We start from the raw sequence: 16,575 nt of genomic DNA, 5'->3' as shown, positions 1-16,575 counted from the left end.
TATCTTCCGAGCAAGGTCGTAAGGGATGGGAAAGACCCGTCTTGGTTTAATAGCCGTGTTAGAAAAGTGCTTTGTGAGCAAGGGAAGCTTCATCTCAGATTCAAGAGAAGTCAAAACATAGATGACAAAAAAAAAATCTGAACGACGTGAAAATGAACGTAAAGACAGCAATGGTAGAAGCTTCCTCTGACTTTGAAAGTAAAATTTTGTCAACCGGTCTGAGTAAAACCAAAAGAGCTTTTGGTACTACGTAAGATCAGGAAGCTTCGAAATCCCCTATTCATCCACACAGCGACCATACTCTCACCGAAACGGAAGATAACAGACAGATGGCCGAAATACTGGTTTCGGTCTTCCGAACCTGTTTCATCGCGGAACACGGTCCCGCATTTCAGTCATCGTACGAACGTCTAAATGGAAATACTGAGATACAAAACCGCCGAACAGCGAAGGTATCTGATGACTGGAAAAAAAAACAGGGAATTCTCGTTCACATGGTTCAAATGACTCTGAGCACTATGCGACTTAACTTTGAGGTCATCAGTCACCTGGAACTTAGAACTAATTAAACCTAACTAACCTAAGGACATCACACACATCCATATCCGAGGCAGCATTCGAACCTGCGACCGTAGCTGTCGCTCGGCTCCAGACTATAGCGCCTAGAACCGCACGGCCACTCCGGCAGGCCGGAATTCTCGTTTTCGAGAATGGGTCGTAGGCCGATTGCAACTAATTATTGTCCTATATCGTTGGCGTCGTTCTCTTATAGAATTATAGAACACGTTTTATACTCAAGAGGTATGACGTTTTTGGAGAATGATGATCTCTATAAAAATCGACATGGATTCAGCAAACAGAAATCTTGCGAACTAAGCTCGCTCTTTTCTTCCATGAGGTCAATAGCGCTGTAGACAACGGCGCTCAGATTGATTCCGTGTTCTTTGATTTAGAAACTACTTTAGGCTATACAGCTACGCTATTTATAACAAATTGCTGGGAACACTGTATACTATACTATATCTCTGAGTAACTATCCACAATGAGTTAAGCGGAATGACCACACAAAAGATAATAGGAAAAGATGTCGGCCGTAGTGTCCGAGCGGTTCTAGGCGCTACAGTCTGGAACCGCGCGACCGCTACGGTCGCAGGTTCGAATCCTGCCTCGGGCATGGATGTGTGTGTGATGTCTTTAGGTTAGTTAGGTTTAAGTAGTTCTAAGTTCAACGGGACTAATGACGATAGCAGTTAAGTCCCATAGTGCTCAGAGCCATTTGAACCATTTTTTAGGAAAAGATGCTTGTTCGGCCAACACTTGAGTGTTGTTCATCTGTCTGGGGTCCCTACCAGGTAGAAAATTTCGAGAGCACACTTTTCTGGAACAATCGGAAAACATATTACTTCATCCCACATACATGTCGAGACAAGATCAAGAAGAGAAAATTCGAAAAATTAAAGCTAATACAGAGGCTTAGCGACAATCGTAATTCCCAAGGGGTTGCGCCAGAGATACCAGAAGTACCATCTGGCACACACCGTAGGATGGCTTGCGCAGTATGATGTAGATGTTGTTTCTTCTCATAATTTTAGACTTCGCCAGTTTCCTTCTTAGCTCTCAATTTTTAGATTGAACCTCATGTTTGGTACTAAAACAACTATGAAACATTGTAACTGATATTATTTAAAGCAAATAATATTAGAATGTTGAGGTTTTATTTCAACAGAATAGGTTAACTGATGGGAGGGTAGGGAGAAGCCAAGTATCTTACAGGCGCCAGTTTACCTTGACCAGGTGGCCTGCTGCGCGCCTAGTTCGGGTGGCCTGCTACGTCGCTCGGTTGTTTACATGCCGACTCGCTGCAGTGTCACACTAACGCTGTGCCAAGAGACTAGACCTTGGCGCCGGCCGGAGTGGCAGAGCGGTTCTAGGCACTACAGTCTGGAACCGAGTGACCACTACGGTCGCAGGTTCGAATCCTGCCTCGGGCGTGGATGTGTGTGACGTCCTTAGGTTAGTTAGGTTTAAGTAGTTCTAAGTTCTAGGGGTTGATGACCTCAGATGTTAAGACCCATAGTGCTCAGAGCCGAGCCTACACCGTGGCTCCCGATGACCGTCAACAGATCCACGGAGCGTGCTCATGCAGTGTCATTCCTGTTATCATCTACATCTTGGATCTTTGGAGTCGATGGTACAGGATCAGTCACGTAAGACGTAACGCCCCTTTTATTTCTTGAACGGTTCCTTATGTAGAAACCAGGGTTTCGGCAAAAGATCCCATGCTAAGGGTCAAGTACTTTGCAACGTGCCTAGAATATGAACTCATGTATCTACCGAGATACTGAAGCAAGTATGTATTGAAATGGAATGGTATAGCTTTTTGACGGTATTTGAAAGGGCTTAGGAAGACGAGTACACTGATATAATGCTTGTTTGTGTAGAGGTTGAAACTCTTCGGAAAAGAATCCGAGAAATACTCTAAAACTGGATGGCAAGGCGGCCCACATCGGCTATTGCGTTGGAAACACGCTCATGCTGGTCCACGTCGCTATATAAAGCCTTTCGGCTCTTTACTTGTCTGCACTGCAGATCAACCAGGAACAGTGTCGTCTGTCTACAGGTCGTTTCTTCTTCAGTATTCTTTGCATGCAGATATGTACACCAATGAGAAGTTAGACATGCTACTTTTGCAAGCCGAATGTCAAAGAAATGCTGTCGGAGTGGCACGGCGCCATTCCGATAGTATTTCTTTGACATTCGGCTTGCAAATGTAGCAAAGGGATGTGATGTACAAAATCTGCAATGTGTATCCCTGACCACAGCATTTTCCGAACGCAAGGGATACAAGGGATGCCATGTGTAAGATCCCCTCGTTATACCAAACCGTTAAGTTTCTCGGTTTAGCCACAATACCATAGAAACTGGTGTAGGTGCCGTACATTATAACTGATGATGCCTGTAGAAGTTCGGCTGACCCTTTCGTCGATTATCTTAATGAATCAGTGCGTGGGATTTCTCCCTATCTGTTTCCTGCGAATCACTCGTAGATTTTGTCCCTCGAAGCAGATCTTGTAGAGTACTGGTTTCGTAAGAAGGTGCAAGCAGGCTGCCAGTGATTAGAAGTGGGCACACGCAGGTAGCTAATTTAATTTAAATGAGTCCTGGGATGCCATTACGATGCGTTGATTAGCAGGCACTGTAAAACAGTAATAATTTAGTAGTCTGAAGCAATTTATTTGAAAAAAACTTAATAAATTTCCAGAGCATGATACAGCCGACTATCTCTATCCGGATACTTTCTGTCACCGACTGGCGAGATTGACGTACAGCCGAAATCTCTTGCTTGCATCGCAAAACTTCATAGCTCTTTGTACATCGTTCGTAATTTAACAATACCTTTCTACTGAATTAACTGTCCTACTGCCTAGTGATATTATATTATTAAAGCCATGATGACGCATGGGCTCCTCCTAGTACTTTCTATGTCAACACTGGACTGAAATAACTAATATTTAATAAAGAATATTCTGAGTTTCGTGCCAGAACACTTGTGGTTCCCCTACGTACTCAGTTCCAAGCAAGATACACTCTCAGGAGTTGCATGCTTCCCCACTTGCACGACTCACCACCTCGCTCGGCCCACTCGTCACCAGCTTCCTACTCGCTGTCGTCGTATTCTGCAGCGCTGATCAGGTAGCGCGTTATCGAGTTCCAACGAAGTTAAAATTATGAAAGTTCACTCGTCCTTACGACGACAATTCTTTTTGGTTTCTGGGAGTGCGGAGCTCTACGAAACAAATACAACATTTTATTTTCCAATATTATATCAGAAATCGATTTCAGTTCTAAGAGATTATTTTACTATTTAGAGATACAAAATACTGTACACATTATTTGTATCGCAGAGGAATCTCTTTGATTCATTATTTCAAAATGATTGCTAGTATATGACACACACACTTCTTTTCATAGCTCAACCTTCACTGCGTTCACGTATGCCATCACCCTCAGAGGAAACGACCTCCAGAAGTCCACTCGCTCCTGGAAAAGGCCTTCCTTAAGCTGTACTGTCTCGCCAGTGTCAAGGTATTGCAGCTTTTGATCCGAAGTTACTCTTTGCCACTCAACAGTTTACCGGATTCCTATAAGTTAGTGCGTGAAATATTCATCACTGTTCATATTCCGGACAAAATTTAGTTTTATCATGTGTAAGTGATAACGATTATGTTTTCTTTGTTTCATCACATACAGAAGTTACGCGACACGACCTGTCTATAACAAAATTTATACAATTTTCAGTTTACGATGAAATACATTTATCCTTTCTGGACGAAATGTTTGAAGTAGACGAACAGAAAATAGCAATGTTACATATCATTTACAAACAGCTATGGATGTGGAGCCACTAAACTTCATTACATTCACGATCTGAACTGTTACCTATTCGTACTGTGCACTGTTTGTTATACACTGTAGTTTTCCAAATTTTCTGTGTTCGCCTAAATACTGAAAAAAAGAGAATATATTCCACTATAGCGACGCAAAGCTGAGTAATAACAGTTAAAATACAATAATTATCTGCTTTAGTCACTCTGTTTATGTCATTGCACGACACGTTTCGAGAGTTTACACTCTGATCTTCAGGTAGAACAATGCTATTATGCTACATTTTTGCTAACTACGAGACAAAGTAAGTTAAAAATGCATATTTATAATAACCACAAGGTTCTGTTCCCTGGAACCTACAACAAGTGACTTTAAAATTTATAATATCAGTGCTACATTACGCTAACAAGTGCCTATTATACGAATTTATAGCAAAATTGAACCACAACAAACAGCAGGCTAAAAATTTAACATATCGTTGTTCCACCTCAAGATGACAGTGTTAAACTCTCTAAATAAGTCGTGGGATGAAACAAAAAGAGTATCTGCCGCAGATACTTGTATCATTTCATCTTTTATTCTCACAGACAGTCGCAGTTCCGTATAACAGTCCAACATGGACGACATAGCGTCCTAAAGACATGCAGACTCGTTATACGCCTGCAAAACTATTTTCCCTTTTTTAAGAATAATTACGAAGCTTACCCAGTTTAAAATGACTCTGAGCACTATGGGACTTAACTTCTGAGGTCATCAGTCCCCTAGAACTCAGAACTACTTAAACCTAACTAACCTAAGGACATCACAAACATCCAAGCCCGAGGCAGGATTCGGACCTGCGACCGTAGCGGTCGCGCAGTTCCAGACTGTAGCGCCTAGAACCGCTCGGCCAGCCCGGCCGGCCTTACCCAGTTTCTGTGAAGTTTTTCCACAGTATGATAATTAATCTCACCATATTTGTATGTTTTTGTGGCAGTTCACTGGTTATTGATGAGAAGGTAGTGTGTGAAAATAACTAAAGCAGTTCATCTCCGTGACAAACAACTGTAACATATTTTTCAGCTCGTCAGTCGGTTAGTCGCAGTTTGAATAATAATAAAATGGTCGGCAAATTTCAGCCCATTGAAAATTCACTTAAGGGGTGTAGGACGTCAAATGGGCCGACGTGGAGCGGGAGAGACAGCACAGGACATTTTAATTCGCACTGTCTATACTTTTACAAATAAATTCATAAAACTTTCTCGCTATGACCAGGAAGGACTCAGGATTTACGCTCACAACGGTGGAAGTTCAAAGACATAACAAAAAAATTGTTTTGCTTGTTAAATTTCATCCATTTGTTGCTATAGGTACACTTTTCTTCATAAGTAAGATAGATTCTTCGTTGAATTTTCCACAGCATACAAATCATCCTTACAGGTGTATGAAACTCTAGAATTTTCCAAATCTATTAAAACTGTGGTAAAAATCAAGATAATTAACTATAAAAGTTGAGTTTCTTCTAAACATGAAGTTTAAAATGTAACACCACATTCATTTTTTCATAAATTAAATAAATTCTAGAGTTTCATACACCTGTAAGTGTGGTTTGTATGCTGTGCAAAATTCATCGAAGAATCTCTCTTACTTACGAAGAAAAGTGTACCTACAGCAACAAATGCAGCCAGTAGTAAATGAAAAAAATGATGAACTTTCACAAGTAAAAAAAACTATTTTGTTGTGTTTTTGAATTTCCACTGCTATGAGTGTGAATCCTGAATCCTTCCTGGTCATGCTGACAAAGTTTTATGAATTTCCAGAATGAGATTTTCACTCTGCAGCGGAGTGTGCGCTGATATGAAACTTCCTGGCAGATTAAAACTGTGTGCCCGACCGAGACTCGAACTCGGGACCTTTGCCTTTCGCGGGCAAGTGCTCTACCATCTTTTTTTTTTCTTTTTTTCTTTTTGTTTTTTTTTTGTTTTTGTTTTTGTTTAAAAATTTGTATTGAACAAACTAAAAGTACATATATATTCACTATGCAAGAGTTCTTCAAGGTACCATTTAAAAATATACAAATGACTGTTAGTTAAACAAAAAAAAAATTAAGAAAGAAAAACATTAAATACAACAAAATATAACTTATTCTGTCTTCTTCCTGTCATGGTACTCCCCAACTTTGAGGGGGGTCAAGGAAGACGCTGCGGAGATAACCGGCAAAAGTTTGTCGGTAAGATGGTTTTCGGGTGAGGTTGCTATGCGCGGTCACGACTTTGTACCAAAAGTCAAGGACTGTATGCGGACCACTCCGAAAGAGATATTCTAAAGCCTGTCCTCGAAACTAGATTAGGGTATGGTGCTTAGCAAGAGGGTAGTGAAATGTCTGGGGCAACAACAGGAAATCCGGGGTTACCGTCGTTGGCGGGGCACGGAGGTAAAAGCCCACGATTCGTTGGATGAGGAGCCATACGTTTTGTTTCAGGGGGCACGTAAGACGGTGCTCGTCGGTGTCTTCTAGCTGACAGTCAGGGCAGAGTGGGGAGGTGGCCAGTCCTATGCGATAAAGTCGACTATTAGTCGGGAATTTTCCATAGACTAAAACATACCAGAGTGCAGACACAGACGACGGTAAAAAGGGTGCATGCACACACTCCCAAACCGTGCACCAGTTAATGTCAGGATGCTGTAGCACCATGGGGTCGCAAGGGTTGGACAGCATAAACAAACGATAATAATCTTTTGTACTGGGAGGATGGGTGACTGGAAGATCGGCCCGAACGTAGCTGAGTTCTATGAAACAATTGGCGACGTAGTACAATAATGGAGAAATAGGTGCCACATTGATCGGTGGATCGAGAGAAGCTGGTCGGAGGATATCTAAGAGACTGCGTGTTAAAGACGGGACCGGCCCCTGCCAGTGCCGCAACAGAGTGTGGACAAAGAGTGCAGAAGAGCGTGCCCGCACGTTGATGAGTCCGAGGCCACCTTTTGCAGGAGGCAGTGTTAGAGTGTTGTAGCGGACTTTGAAAAGTGCCCCTGATGACACAAAATATCCAAAGGCTGATTGGATGCGGCGGCCAAGGAGTAACGGCATTGGGAGGATCTGGGCGACGTGTACCAGTTTAGGGGCGACATGATGTTGACATAGGACACCCGTTGGAGTTGGTTTAAGTTACGGTGCACTTGACCGCGGACATGGTGCCGAATCGACTGCAAAAGCCGCTGGTAAGCCAGGGCCACTGTGCGGTGTGTGGAGCTCGTAAATTCGATACCCAAGTAACGAAGGGTGGCACGAACTGGGAGTGGGGTCGGCACCATAGCCGGGAGGCCGCGCCCAATGTGCATCATAGTCGAGTTACGGACATTAAGAATGCTACCAGAAAGACGTCCATATTGGTGGATACATTGGACGGCGTCATTGAGTTCCGTGGAGGAGCAGGTGAGAAAGAGGAGATCGTCCGCATAAGCCCTACAGTGAAAGGTGTGGTCACGCAAAGTGAGGCCCTGCAGTCTAGAGGTAAGTCCAGTGATGAGGGGCTCAAGTGCAATGGCATATAGTAAAGTAGACATAGGGCATCCTTGACGCACAGAGCGGCGTATAGGAATCGGTCCTACAAGCCTCCCATTGACTTGTACCATCGAGACCGCGGGAAGGAGTAACCGGCGAATGGCATCGACAAAAAGCAATGGGAACCCCATACGTGTCGCCACCATGAGGAGGAATGGGTGTCGAACGCGATCAAAGGCACTCGTGAAATCGACGGATACCAGTGCTACACGAAGGCGACAAACCGACGCCAGTGCAATGAGGTCACGGCATTCTCCTAGGGCTGTTTGTAAGGTGGCCCCACAACCACGTGCAGTCTGCTCAGGTGAAAGGACCGTAGGTAAGACGGTGCGTATGCGCGCTGCTAAGAGGCGTGCATAGATTTTATAGTTTGCATTCAGTAGTGTAAGGGGGCGATATGCAGAGACATGAGACCCTCCCTTCGGTTTAGGCACAGGTAGAAGAATGCCAGTGACGAATTCAGGTGGAATTGGGAAGGACGGAGTAAAGAGTTCCTGAATCATTTCCGTCCAGCGAGGAAGCATTAACGTGGTGAACGCCCGGTAAAACTCCACTGGGAGACCATCTGGTCCGGGTGATTTGTTCTTGGCCCCTTTGTTGATCGCATCTACCACCTCTTCTGCGGTGATTGCAGACATCATGGACGTTGACTCCGCTACGGTGAGGGTCCGATCAGGGGAAGGACGGAGATCATCAGGAATGAGCGTCGCCATCGGTTCATCATCATAAAATTGGCGATAATGTTCAGCAAAGGCGGACACGACCGCCGCCTGTGTTTTGTGGTGAACACCATCGGAGGTCGTGATGTTGGGGACGAAAAGCCGACGTCGACGACTATGGTCGGATGCGGCATGGATTGTGGATGGGGTTTCGTCGTGGAGGAGGTCTTGTCGTCGGGAACGCACCACGACACCATGCAGTCGTGCACGTTGAAGAGAGAGGAGACGAGCTTTAGTGCGTTGTCGTTCCCTGTGGGTGTCAGGTGATGGAGGGAGCGCATCGAGCTCACGGAGGATGGCGTAGTGAAAATTTGTGGTGTCTCGATGCCATGCTGCTGCTTCCTTGCCACATTGTATGAAGGCCTTTCTGATCGCAGGTTTGGCACATTTGAGCCACCAATGGAACGTGGATGTGTACTGCGGAAGGCGTCTTTCACAAGACGCCCATGTAGTGGCAATAGATTGTCGGCAGTGTGGATCATTAAGGAGGGAGGTATTAAGCTTCCAGTAACCTCTGCTGCGCCACACTGACTGAGGTGGCAGAGCCAGGGAGCAAATGACGGCGCAATGGTCCGAAAATGTAAGGGGCCATCGTTCAGCTTGGGCGACTTCATTGCCGAGGTGAGCAGAGACATAAAACCGGTCCAGTCTGCTCGCAGAATGTGCTGTATAATGGGTAAAACCTGGGGTATTGCCATGAATTTTCTCCCAAACGTCCACTAGATGAAAATCTTCGATTAAGGTGAGCAGCGCCGGGCATGGCGAATAACCAGGTACTTGGTCCTGCGGATGGAGGACACAGTTGAAATCGCCCCCCATGATAAGGCGATCATAGCGTCCAGAAAACAGGGGCGCCACATCATGTCCGAAGAAAGTGGACCGCTGCCGACGGTTCGTGGAGCCAGACGGAGCGTAGATATTGATGACGCGCGTGTCGAAGATGGTAACAGCCATGCCTCTTCCACAGGGAAGGATTGTCGTGTCCGTGAGTGGGATTCCTTCGCGTATGTAGAAAGCCACTCCACGCCCTGATTGATCACATGTGGACGTGTATGAGTCGTAGCCGTAGACTGGTGGTAGTGTGGCAACGCGTACTTCCTGAAGAAGGGCGACGTCGACGTCAGAGGCCCGAAGCATGTCACATAGGAGTTGCAGCTTGGGTGCAGTGCCGATCATGTTGATGTTCAGTGTGGCAAACCGGTATGTTTGTTTCAGTGGTGGTGGACGCGCATCTACCATCACCATGGGAAGTAAGAGGAGGGCACCGACAGGAAGTCCCGTCCCATCAGCTGAAATGCCTCGCTTTTGATGTTAACACGCAGCCTCGTCCGGCGGAGGTAACTTATCCGGAGGAGGGGGCATACCTTCCTCAATGTCGTCGGCCCATGCTCCTGTGCCGTGGGTCTGTCCAATGTCCATGGGAATTGCGTCGTGGTGAGAGAGATCTGGAGTTGTCGGCGGGGAGACAGGCGTCTCAACCGGCGCACCGATCGTTACATTGTGCGTGGCGACCTCCATAGTGGTCCCGTCCTGCGAAACGTCTTGTTCATCGTGAAAGTTGTCCGCCGACCTCTGCGTGGAAATGTCGGCTGCTTGGGTGTCGTCTTCGTCGTCGCGGGTGGCAACGCTCTGAGAGCCCATGGGTGTACGGCGACGGCGTTTGCGCCTACGTGGCGAGCGTTGTTTGCGCACGTGTTCCTCAGTGTCGGACGACGGCAAGGAGGAGCGTCGACCTGGTTCGAAGGCGTCGGTGGGTACAATGAAATTGTCAAACAGGTGTTGTGAAGATGTACTGGTCTCCTCAGCGTCCGGTGCGGGAGCCTGTTCGGTGGCAAGGTTGTCAGATGGGACGTCTGTACCGTCCGTTGGTGACTGGGACGGTGGGACGTGCCGATCGGAAGGACTGGGCGACGGACTGGACGAAACTGTAGACGTGGCAAGAGCCGCTGCGTAAGTGACCGGTAGGGCGGTCATCGTGGGTGTGACGGACGCTTCCGACAACGGGAGCTGCGCGACACGTCGTTGAATGCATTCAGACCGTAAGTGACCTTCTTTCCCGCAACCGGAACAGGTCCGAGGTTGGCCGTTGTACATTATAATGGCACGGCAGCCTCCGATACGTAGATAGGAAGGCACGTGTTTCTGCAACTCGATGCGGACCTGTCTAACACCGTTTAAAACTGCATAGGTCTGAAATTGGACCCATCGTTCGGCAACATGTTCCAGAACGTTGCCATAGGGACGGAGCGCCTCGATGACGACGTCTGCAGGTAGTTCGAACGGCAGTTCGAAGATCCTTATCGTCCGTGTGCCGAGACCTGCGTGATCGACGGTAACGGGTCCGACATTGCCGTCGGAATGACAGAAGCGCAGTCCACGTTTTGCCTCTTGAAGCACCTTGTCGCACGCCGCATCGTTGATCATTTTGACGTAGACGGTAATGCTAACTATGGACAAGTGGATACCAATTAGATCCGTTGGTGGTATTCTAACTTCATCGCGTATAAATCGTTCTACCTCCAGGGCCTTGGGTCGGGCGAAGTCGGAACAAAAGTTGAAACGTAATGTCTTCTTCCGATAGTTGTGCGCCATGGTGGTCTAGAAGGAAAACGGCACTTAGAGCGGCCGAAGTAAACACAAACACACCGTGCGCGCCTCGCCCGCAGCGCTCTGGCGCGTGACCGCCTCGCAGCACTGCCGGCGGCAGACTGCCATCTGAGCTACCGAAGCACGACTCACGCCCGTTCCTCACAGCTTTACTTCTGCCAGTATCTCGTCTCCTACCCTCCAAATTTTACGGATGATCACCTGCGAACCTTGCAGAACTAACACTCCTGAAAGAAAGAATATTGCGGAGACATGGCTTAGCCACAGCCTGAGAGATGTTTCCATAAACAGATTTTCACTCTGCAGCGGAGTGTGCGCTCATATGACACTTCCTGGCAGTTTAAAACTGTGTGCCGGACCGAGACTCGAACTCGGGACCTTTGCCTTTCGCGGGCAAGTGCTTTGCCTTTCGCGGGCAAGTGCTCTGGTAGAGTACTTGCCCGCGAAAGGCAAAGGTCCCGAGTTCGAGTCTCAGTCGGACACACAGTTTTAATCTGCCAGTAAGTTTTATGAATTTATTTGTAAAAGTATAGTCAGTGGGAATTAAAATGTCCTGTGGTACCCCTCTTGCATCGAGTCGTGTCGTTTGACGCCCTACCCCCTTAATAGAAGATATATAAAGTGATCAGCGTAAATGATAAAGCTATATCCGTATAAACCACAGGGCAATATTACCTGTAGTGCTCTGCGGAAGATAAAACGATTTTGTTTCCTATAACTGACAGCTACAAAAATTTGCATGTTCTACCGGATATATTTTGACGGAAGGGACAGTGACATGGGCACCTTCTTAATTTCACCTACATTATTAATGACAAACTAAATGTTCAGAAGAAACAAAAATATTAGCATTGTCTATGGCACCTTCCCAGTAAGACGCCAAGTGACTTGCAGAAACCAGGCAGGAGTGACACAGCATAGCCAGAACAGGTTCACTTGAAAGTAGTATACAGTACTGCCGTCAACTATGACATTATTGTACAAAATGACATTCGTAAACATGAACGGTATCGTACTCACTAGCTTTCCATGTTTTGGTAACACCGAATTTTCTTTCTTTTATTACAACGCTTTTGCCTTGTCGTTGCGCTGAAGCACCCATGCTTGCTAACTGTCCGTTAACTTTCCCAAGCTTTAACATCTCTTTCACTAATACGACAATTAAAACACACGACACGAATGCACACCGCCCCTCATGCAGACTAAAGGAGTCTTCGATGCCTTAATAGCTGATCGCTAAATCAAAACACTTCCGCTATCACTGCAAGGCCATACTACCTCTTCCCGTCTTCTAGAGACTGGACTTTGTTGTATGTTGTGACGAAATGTGAATGGTTTACTAATAAACGGCTGCCTCAGTTCCATAGCCTTCATGAAGCTGTTTTTCACACAGATATCGAAGATATAAATGGAATTATAGTTGTGGGAGGGAATTTAATTATTACACATTATAGTCATCAGAAAACACATTAATTAAAGATGGCCCGCATCTCGTGGTCGTGCGATAGCGTTCTCGCTTCCCACGCCCGGGTTCCCGGGTTCGATTCCCGGCGGGGTCAGGGATTTTCTCTGCCTCGTGATGGCTGGGTGTTGTGTGCTGTCCTTAGGTTGGTTAGGTTTAAGTAGTTCTAAGTTCTAGGGGACTGATGGCCATAGATGTTAAGTCCCATAGTGCTCAGAGCCATTTGAACCATTTTTGAATTAAAAATATTCTTATAAGATTATTCACTTATTTAAAAGAGTGTAACAAGAGTAAGTGTCCTTAAAGTTTACAAATAGGAAGTATTACCGTTGTAAAATTTTATCGTGAACGTTTGGATGTAAGACCCGTTTATCGACAGGAAGAAACTCGATGGTAGAAAACTGGGAAATGTCAATACAAGAAAAAGGCGACGTAGTATACTGGTAGAGTAACAAGATGGTCCAAATTAAGTCTTACCGGAATGTATTGATTACAGGGGGTTTTATTCGCAAAAAAGAGTTCTGCAAATTTCGCAATTAGTTTTGACGTAAGATAATATTGGTATGCACGATTGAAATGCCTGTCGAGAGAAGGCATGATGATGGAATTAATATTCAGCAACGTGCCGGTTGGAAGGTACATCCATTAAATGCAGAGATACGTTAGTTGATATTACTGAAAGTATGCGTGATAAATACTGCATTCGAAAACTGAACGAAAGGGGGAACAGAATTCGTGAGTTCCCTGAGTCAGATCAGGATTTACCTGAGTTACAGCAAGTAACAATCTTAATTTCCCTGAACTCAATTATAAAAATGTGCAATCTCGACTCATAATCACGTGGAAGTGACTGTTCTGGGCAAAGTAAGTGCACGGTAGTGAGGGGATTATTTCTAATTTTCGTACGATTCTAAGTGGCCACGGTAACCTATCAACGTTACCAGCACGTAGCCATCAAATTGTGAAGGTCAAGGAAAGTACAAGCGAGCGTACTGAAAATCTCACCACGAAATACTTGAGTCCTCAGTTGTACGTGTTCTTTATGTTATGATTTAATGGTAGACTTATTTCAAATATAAGGGTTTAATCAGTCCAGTGGTTTGTTAATGTAACTTCGATATCGCAACACGTGAAGTATAAAAGTTGTTTATAACTTGTACAGAAATGTGACTATAGTTATAAGAGTCGAGGGGCACTAAATGCGTCCAACAATAGCAAGAGGATGACGTATACATGGAAGCGGCCGGGAGATTTCAGTTACTGTCGATTACACCATGGTCAGGCAGAGATTCCGGAATCAGACACTAGACTGTAAGGTATACCCCGAAGCAGATATAGAGTCAGATTGCAATACAGTAATTGTGAAAAAAACGCTGAAGTTCAAGCGACTATTCAAAAAAATGTTTCAAATGGCTCTGAGCACTATGGGACTTAACATCTGAGGTCATGATCACCTAGAACTTAGAACTACTTAAACCTAAGTAACCTAAGGACATCACACACATCCATGCCCGAGGCAGGATTCGAATTGCCACCGTAGCGGTCGCACTGTTCCAGACTGAAGCACCTACAACCACTCGGCCACACCGGGCGGCAAGAGACTAGTCAAGTAGAATTAACGAGCAACGAAGTGGGGTACGAAAGTACTAACAATTGATGACACATACATAAAGTTGTATGAGGCTATAGATACTGCAACGATGAACAGCTCGGCAGGCAGTTCAGTTGAAGAAGAATGGGCATCTCTGGAAAGGAAATTCACAGAAGCTGGGAAGACAACTGTAGTACAAGGTAGGTAAGTGCAAAGAGACCATGGAAAACATGAGGAATATTTCTGTTGACTGACGAAAGAAGGAAGTACAAAACAGTTCAAGAAAATTCAGGAATACAGAAGTATACGTCACTCAGTAACGAAATAAATGAGAAAAGCAGCTAAAGTAAAATGACAACATGAAAAATGTGAAGAAATCTAAAGGGAAATGATTGTCCCAAGGATGGATTCCACATATAGAGAAATGAAAACGACCTTCCGTGAAGTCAAAAGAAAGGGCGGTAACATTTAGTATGCAATGGGAATTCAGTTTTTAAATGCAGAGGAGAAAGCGGATGGTTGAAAAGAGTACATTGAAAGTCTCCAACAGGGAAGGCTTATCTGAAGATGTGATAGAAAAAGAAGCAAAAGTCGACAGAACAAGCATATGGGATCCATTATTAGAATCAGAATTTAAAAGATCTTTGGACGACTTAAACCCAAATAACACAGAACGGATGGATAACACTCCATCGGAGTTTCTAAAATAATTGAGGAAATTGACCGCAAAACGACTGTTCGAGACTGGCGATACCATAATCCACATAATTCCGAAGATATCAAGAACCTACAAGTGTGAGGTTCATCGCACAAACAGCTTAACTGTTGATGCTTACAAGTCACTGACAGGAATGATACACAGAAGAATGGAAAAGGAAAGTGAGGATATGGTAGATGACAATCAGTTTGGCTTTAGGAAATGTAAATGCTCCAAACAGGCATTTCTGACTTTGCTGTTGATAAACGAAGCAAGACTAAAGAAAAATCAACACAAGTCACGTGATTTGTGGACCTGGAGAAAGCGTTCGACGATGTAAACTGGTGCAAGTTGTTCGAAATTCTGAGAAAAATAGGTATAAGCTATAGGGAAAGATAGGTGGTATGAAATATTTACTAGAACCAAGAACAAAGTTGTCGGATTAAAACAGGCGTAAGACAAGGATGTAATTTGTCACCCCCACTGTTCGATCTATACATCAGCGAAGCAATGATAGAACTAAAAGGAAGATTCAAGAACGGGATTAGAAATCAAGGTAAAACGATAACAATAATAATAAGATTCACTAATGACATTATTATCCTCAGTGAATGTTAAGGAAAATTACGGGATCTGTGAACGGAATGAATAGTCTAATGAGTACAGAATCTGGGTTAATAATAAATCGAAGAAAGGTGAATATGATGAGAGGTAGCACAAGTGAGAACAGCGAGAAACTTAACACCAGGTTTGGGGATCAAAATAGATCAGACAGCAAACTAACCCACGACAGATAGAGTAAGGGAGATATAAAAACCAGACTCACTGCCGAAAAGGGCATATTCCTGGCCAAGAGAAGTCGGCTAGTACAAAAAATAGCCCTTAATTTGAAGAATGATTTTCTGAGGATGTACGTTTTGTAAGGTGGCGGTATTTTGGCACACGCAAATAATCCATCCCTTTCGTATACATGTGATTATACAGGGTGGTCCACTGATCGTGACCGGGCCAAATACCTCACGAAGTAAGCGTCAAACGAAAACTCAACAAAGAACGAAACTTGTCTAGCTTGATGGGGGAAACCAGATGGCGCTATGGTTGGCCCGCTACATGGCGCTGCGATAGATCAAACAGGTATCAGCTGCGTTTTTTTAAATAGGAATCCCCATTTTTTATTAGATATTCGTGTAGTACGTAAAGAAATATGAATGTTTTAGTTGGACCACTTTTTCCCTTTGTGATAGATTGCGCTGTAATAGTCACAAACATGTGGCTCACAATTTTAGACAAACAGTTGGTAACAGGTAGGTTTTTTACATTAAAATACAGAACGTAGCTACGTTTGAACATTTTATTACTGTTATTCCAATGTGATACTTGTATCTTTGTGAACTTATCATTTCTGAGAACGCATGCTGTTATAGCGTGATTACCTGTAAATCCCACATTAAAGCAAAAAATGCTCAAAATGATGTCCGTCAACCTCAATGCATTTGGCAATACGTGTAACGACATTCCTCTCAACAGCGAGTAGTTCGCCTTCCGTAATGTTGACACATGCATTGA

This window comes from Schistocerca serialis, chromosome 4, assembly GCF_023864345.2.
Source record: "Schistocerca serialis cubense isolate TAMUIC-IGC-003099 chromosome 4, iqSchSeri2.2, whole genome shotgun sequence".
Lineage (NCBI taxonomy): Eukaryota > Metazoa > Arthropoda > Insecta > Orthoptera > Acrididae > Schistocerca > Schistocerca serialis.
This window is presented reverse-complemented; position numbering follows the sequence as displayed.